Source organism: Palaemon carinicauda, chromosome 22, assembly GCF_036898095.1.
Source record: "Palaemon carinicauda isolate YSFRI2023 chromosome 22, ASM3689809v2, whole genome shotgun sequence".
Classification (NCBI taxonomy): Eukaryota; Metazoa; Arthropoda; class Malacostraca; order Decapoda; family Palaemonidae; genus Palaemon; species Palaemon carinicauda.
In genome coordinates, this window is record NC_090746.1 from 67,785,181 (window position 1) to 67,792,680 (window position 7,500).

General features: G+C 30.9%; 1 protein-coding gene across 1 annotated transcript in view; it reads right to left on the minus strand.

Annotated features, from left to right (window-relative positions):
* LOC137616125 (cuticle protein 21-like) overlaps positions 1-7,500 on the minus strand; it is a 13,044-nt gene that overhangs the window by 4,700 nt on the left and 844 nt on the right. The gene's annotated exons all lie outside the window — the stretch shown is intronic.

Below are 7,500 nucleotides of genomic sequence, written 5' to 3' on the forward strand. Positions count from 1 at the left end.
ATACTTTTCTTTTCAGAGAAAGTGGTATTTTACATCTCATAATCTCATTTTGATTATCAAATGATCTCCATCCCGTATTTATCCTTCTTTTGATTTCGGTCTCGTGTACTGGGGTAACACTGAATGTTTGTCCCAAGTACGTATATTCATGATCAATCTCCAGAGGTTTGCCCATAACTCTTTTTAGTTGTCTCTCTGTATTTCTATTGAACATTATCTTAGTTTTACTTATTCATTTTCAGTCCTACGTTTCTGTTTCCTCTATTCAAATATTCTACCATCTTTTGTAATTTCTCCCAGGCCTACATGGCTGAGAACTATGAAATGTGAAGTAAGAGATGATGATTGGAGAAGTATTGAATGATTATACATATATATATATATATATATATATATATATATATATATATATATATATATATATATATATATATATATTACAAGCTAAGCTACAACCCTTGTTGAAAAAGCAAGATGCAATAAGTCCAAGGGCTCCAACAGGAAAAATAGCCCAGTGAGGAAAGGAGAAAAGGAAATGAATAAACTACATGAGAATTAATAAACAATCGCAATGAAATATTTTATGAACAGTAACAACAATAAATTAGATCTTTCATATATAAACTGAAAACTAAAAAAAAAAAAAAATAAGAGGAAGAGAAACAAAATAGAAGGGGGCCTGAGTGTATCCTCAAGCAAGAGTGCGTGTGTGCGAGTATATATGGATGTATGTACAGAATGCTTTTGGTGATAGTAACCCAATTATTGCTAAAACATATCATTAAAAAATCACCATTATTAGATATATAAATGTATTGTAGTTCAAATAGCCGTCAAATGCCACAAATCTGTGAATTAGTCTTGAATTAAATCCACTCAGCAAATACGAGTCATACCAAAACAAAATCTGAGAGCAGTTATTATGAGTTGGAAAATTACTATATTAATTTTTTTTTTTTTTATCTAGAGGGTTTGCATGTTGTGGCCAAAGTTTTCATAAGTGTAGCGCACTCGCGGGACGCCAGTGATCGAGAGAGTAAAGATGAAGCGGAAAACATGAACAGGATATGTTGAGATATCCAGTGTCTATTTCGATAGTACTAGCATAAAATATGGAAGGATTCTGAGGCCGTGTTTACGCCAACGATAAACTAGGAGAGGCCATGTCATGTTAGCGATAACGAGCGCAGTTGAAAATGTAACGAACACTCAATCATGAATACAGTATCTTGAACTTTAAGCTTGTGTCTCGGAAATTTTGTCAGCATTGCCTTTCACCTGGTAACTTCTTCTGGCGTATTTTATTGATTGTTTTGATAATTTTATTTTTTAATTTACCAGCTCTTCTGCATTGTTCTATCGAACATTTATTTTTCGTGGTGTGCGTAAAAAATTGAAGCTCCACTGGTTGGCATTGTCCATTTCTTAACTCAATTCTAAATCTACTGAAACTTTGGTACCATCCCTAGATTAGAATTATGGAGACCGGAAGTTTCTATATTTGCTAGGCCTAGATTTATTATTTGACTATGTGTTGAAAATAACCTTGTTTACCACTTACGTATTTGTTGAAGCATTCGTTTGAGGATTGTGAAAATTGTTTTCTCGTAGAATTGTTCAAAGATAGTGAGGTTTACATAAAAAAAAATGTAACCCTGCCCGCTTCATCTTTTAAAAATGTAACCAGGCCTATTTTTTTTTTCATTGTGATATTTATAACTCTTCAAGATTGTAACTAGGCCTACTTTATTCTCCATTGGGATGATTATAATTCTCATTTCAACAGGAGAGTCTCAAATGACATCAGCCTAGTAATTATGATTGTAGAAGTAGTTGTGGAAGTCAAAACCAAATTGAATGAGGTAAGGCTCTTCTTTACTCAACATTGAAATGAGTTCATGTTGGTGACATTAGACAAGTTGCTGCATTTTAACTGTTTTAAAGACGGATACTAAATAGCTAAGATATTTTTCAGTTTAAACAATGTTTTGACACTAGAGCATTTAGAAAAGTGTTTTTTTTTTTAAAGAAAAGATTATTCCTTTAGCTATAAAATGTAAAATAATAATGAAAAAAAGTCAACAGTTTTAAAGTTAACATTTTATTTTAAAATAGACGACATTGAGACTAACTTTTGATTTTTCTCAGAAAATGGATGTTGTGAGTAAATGATTTATGATTTTGATCTCTGATGTGATGTTCAGTATCAGAATTTGCTGCCAGGATGTTATGTTTGCTTGATTGAAAACAAGAGGAATATAGAGCGCTTTGAAACTCCCATATGGTGTAATATAAACTGTAAATAACCTAACTTCAGCATCCCATGACTGTAAGGATTTGAATGAAAGGTTGTAATATTTGTTATGGTTATATAATTTAAGGCTAAAAAATAGAACGAAATGGTGAAGTTTGCGTTATGGATAATAAAAGAAAACCTTACCAAGGTATCAAGTTATGAGGGTGACTATTGCATTTTCATTTGATTTTCAACCTATTTCTGAAAGCATGATCATTTAGTCTATTCATTACTGACTTCTCTCTCTCTCTCTCTCTCTCTCTCTCTCTCTCTCTCTCTCTCTCTCTCTCTCTCTCTCTCTCTCTCTCTCTCTCTCTCTCTAGGTCCTCTTTCTAAACACTAATTTTCTCTAACCAGTCTTAGGATGACTTGACCAAATCTACCGAAAGGTAATTGATACCGTCTCCATTCTCTCCTTTTGAGGGAAACTGATTTATTTACTGACCTTTTGCTTCAGGTGTTGCTGAATAATCCATCCTATAAACTTCTGTGGATGTTTGTAAACAATTTTCGTTGAATATATTCGATTGTTTCGATTATTTTTAGGTTTGATGTAATTTTTTCAGATGAAAATATTTAATTAATTTTCTTCCATGTATATTATTTTTTCTACAGATGATTAGGAATAATAATTATATATATATATATATATATATATATATATATATATATATATATATATATATATATATATATATATCCTATTTTACAGTTTGGAGTATTTTCATATGATTAAATTCTGTTACCTCGTTTTGGTGGTGTTTTCGGTATTATCTACGTACAAAATATTAAGTTTTAACTTTTTCGTCAATCAAATCCTTTGGTAGCAACTAGCCTATGTGTTAATAGCAATATTAGATTGACTTTTTCGTTTCTTTAATCAATAAAAGTATCAAATGGAAATGACCTTTATTACTCGATAGTATTATTACATAGATTTAATTTTCGTCTTGTTCAATGATTATACAATATTAACATTCCTTTGACTTTGACTTGGTGTTTATTAATATTTAATTTAATATAATTTATGGTTTTCTTGATCAATTATAATGCAACATCTATTATATCTTTTAACTTCGATCATTCATCGTATTCGTTGCTAAATGTAAAAGTAAAATTAATTCTTGTCTTTAGTTATGGTTATTGTTGCTCGTTTGGATCCATGGCTGCTTGCATCAGATCGCCTAGGTTTATTGCAAGCTTAATAACGGTTTTTTTTTTTTATGGATAGCCATAGTTTTGTGCGTATCACGCTAGACCCACCTTTGTATTTACCATCGATGTACCATCAAATTCCCAATTATCTATTCTACCCTATATAATAAAGAACAAGTGCTTGGATACACACACACACACACACACACACACACACATATATATATATATATATATATATATATATATATATATATGTATATATATATTTATATATATATATATACCCTTCCTGTCACGCTGAGTGGCATTACCAAGCGTATGTTTACTCGGTCTCTCCCCGTCCCTCCGGAGTGGGGAGAGGAAATAGTCATACCCTGGCGAGAGGGGTTACCCCGAGAGGTAGTTAGGAAAGAGGGAGGAGATGGAAAGGGATGAATCTTTGTGTGCGTGTGTGTGCATATCTTTTTCGACTGGTCGCGTACACTAGTATATAATTAGTATATAACAAAGATTGTCTCTCTCTCTCTCTCTCTCTCTCTCTCTCTCTCTCTCTCTCTCTCTCTCTCTCTCTCTCTCTCTCATCTGCTTGCAGTACTTCTGCGCAGTCACAGTCAATCCGACTGTAGCCAAAGCTAGTTTTTGCGGTTCAGATGACCCGCGAATTCAAATACCCTGACCTTTGATGGCAGTTGATTCCCCGTTGGATTGACCTCAATGTAATTTTTTTTTCAGATTTGTCATAGGAGAAAAGCATGCTTTTACTGTAAAGTCCTCAAAGAACTTTCTCTTTTATGTATTTGTGTACAATCTCTCATATCTTGTTTCTCGAATAGAACTATTTAGAAGAGAAAATAAATATTTTCTTTCATTCGAACACAAAATGTAAAACTAATGAAAACCTTAAGCTCAAAGGCAATGTATTTAGGCTTTTGATAGATTATAAGAAACTTTTTTCGTGTTTCTTTTTATTTTTTGTAGAATTTCATATTTTATTCGAATAAAACTATTTAGAATAAAATGTAGACTATACAAAATTATTTTCTACACTCGAACAAAAAATGTAGAAATAACGAAAACTCTAAGCTAAAAAGAAATGTATTTAAGTATTCTATAGAATTAGAAGATAAAGTATTCGAAGTAAAGTTGGAAAGGTCAGTAAATCCGCCCCTCATTTCCCTTGCTACGTTTTGACTTTCATGTCATTTCCTAAACACTTATTTCTCATTTTTTTTTTTTACCTCTTAGATATCTTAATTCTCATGATATGATTGTTTCATAGCTAATATGAAAGTTTCTTACTTTTTAGGAATTCTTTTTAGGAAGATCTCATTAGATTTTGTAAAAGTTTTTACTTAAATCATGTGAGCACAGAAATTAATATTAATAAAACTGTAAGATTTATATAATCATTTAGCTAAATATATTAACTTTTCAATGATTAATTATGATTTAACATATTGTGTAAAAAATTTAAACATGGCATAGATGCACTAACAAAAGAGCATCTTTACTCAACAATTCAAATGATTCTAATAACTTCCCTTCACGACAGTGAATTAATTGTTGTAATTTTAAAGCTAATGAATTTTTTGACACGTAAAATGATGCTATACCCTGTCTTTCCATTGTCTGTCCACGATTTTACTTATTGCCTTTCCTTCTTTCTGGAGGTGATTCTGTTATCTATTATATAATGAATGTCCTAGTTGAATTTCTATCATCTATGGCTCGTTCTTATTTGAGCTCTGATATATAGAGAAAAGATATGTTAACCTTAGTGCTATAATCATTATATATATTTATATATATATATATATATATATATATGTGTGTGTGTGTGTGTGTGTGTGTGCGTGTGTGTCTGTGTGAATAAATACGTACATACATATATATACAGTATATATTCAATATATATATACACATATGTATATATATACATATATATATATATGTATATATATACATATGTATATATATACATATATATATATATATATATATATATATATATATATATACATACATACACACACACACCGTTTCATATCATGACCTTCCAAAAGTATCTTGGTATGTACTAGAAAGTAACAAGAAAAAGTTATATATTCTTAAACAATTCTTTCCATAATCTTAGTAAATCTATTCTATAATCTATATAAAATCTTTCTCAGGAAAATTGTCGACTGGGTAAAGATAATTTAGTTTTGGAATCTTGAAGTCAGGAGGTTCCCAAATCAAGAATAACTTTACAGTAATTATAGTAAAGATTACTGATTTAGCTTTCATTCATAACACATAAATGGAATTCCAAAGGTGTCCTAGTGCTATGAAGGTGTTATTTTTATTATCTGAAGAAATATATTGACAAAATAAGGAAAATATAAACGTAAAAGGGAATTTTCTTTAAATCGAAAGACCCAATACTTTTATGAGTCCTTTCTCCTAATTTTGGATTTTTATAACATAAAAAATATGATGAAACGTAAGATGTAATAGTTTCCCATAGGGTAATTTATAATTTTCACAATGATAATAATTTTGATAATAATAATCCCTTATATAATAAAGAGCAACGTGTATGGGTTCATATATATATATATATATATATATATATATCTATATATATATATATATATATATATATATATATATATATATATATATATATATATATATATATATATATATATATATATATATATATATATATATATATATATTTATTTATTTATTTCTCCTGTCACACTCAGCGGGGGGAGAGAGAGTAGCCATACATTAATGAGAGGAGGTACGCCGAGAGGGTCATTTGGAAATCACAATCTCCCACAAATTGCCAAACTGTCGGGTTGTAATTAGTATAAGGGAAGGCGATGGATACGGTTGAATGTGCGTGTATGTATGCATATCTATCTGGATATTTAGCCGTCATTTTGATGGGTCGCGTACACTAGTAATAATAATAATCATAATTATAATAATATTTAAAATAATGATATTGATAATGATATGTCAAGATTCTTCATTCATTGACACTTGGCACTTCAATGTGTCTGACGGGCCAGATTCTTGCTTTGGTGAGACGCGAGGATAAATATGACCTTTAAGGTGTCAGATGAGACCGATATTATCTAGTGTCTGTTTTTGTGCATTAAAGTAATATTTTACTTGATTTTCCCAAATAGATTTTAACCCCCCCCCCTTCTCTCTCTCTCTCTCTCTCTCTCTCTCTCTCTCTCTCTCTCTCTCTCTCTCTCTCTCTCTCTCTCTCTCTCTCTCTCTCTCTAAATGCGGCAATTTCCTTACACACAAAATAGCAAATGCATGAGCAGACTTTCAGCGGATGTAGTGCTCAATAAAACGGTAAACGAATTAAATAATAAGTCAGAGAAGATCATAAGGACTCAACTTTTAAACTAATTCGCTTTACCTAAGAGCAAATGGAGTCTCCGCTGATGGACCGAAAAGTCTTTGAGACGTCCAAAATCCCTGTAACTCCTTGTAACTCTCAAATAAACCACTTGCCTATTTTATGTTCAATATTCCGTTAATCTAAGATATAAATAGATTTCAGGCTCAATCATTCACATGAAAGTCAATCGTGTCTGTAAAAGTGATCACATTTTCAATCACTTATGTCAAAGTGACCCCAGGTTAAGTTTTTCTTTATAGATATTACAAAATTTCACCCCGAAGCTGTGACGTTTCACTGGATAATCTTTTTACATTTATTAAATTATTCGATACTAATTAGGTGTTAAAGAGCCAATTTTGAGGCTTTTTTTTATTTATAAGGGGGCCAGGAGAAGGATTTTGCAACAGAATACGGCGAAGCCCAATACTAAAGAATGGAATATGATAATGATAACTGTCGTAATCCTCGAAAATATAGAATAACAGAAATTATATCATGAAACCGATATCCGAGGGAAGGAAATACTAAAAACTCAATTGTAAATGGCATGAGTCGGAAGTTTCAAGAAAGTAATTGAAAGCAACTTGAACCGGATTAGGACCAGATTATGAAAAAAACAAAGAGAATTAAAGCG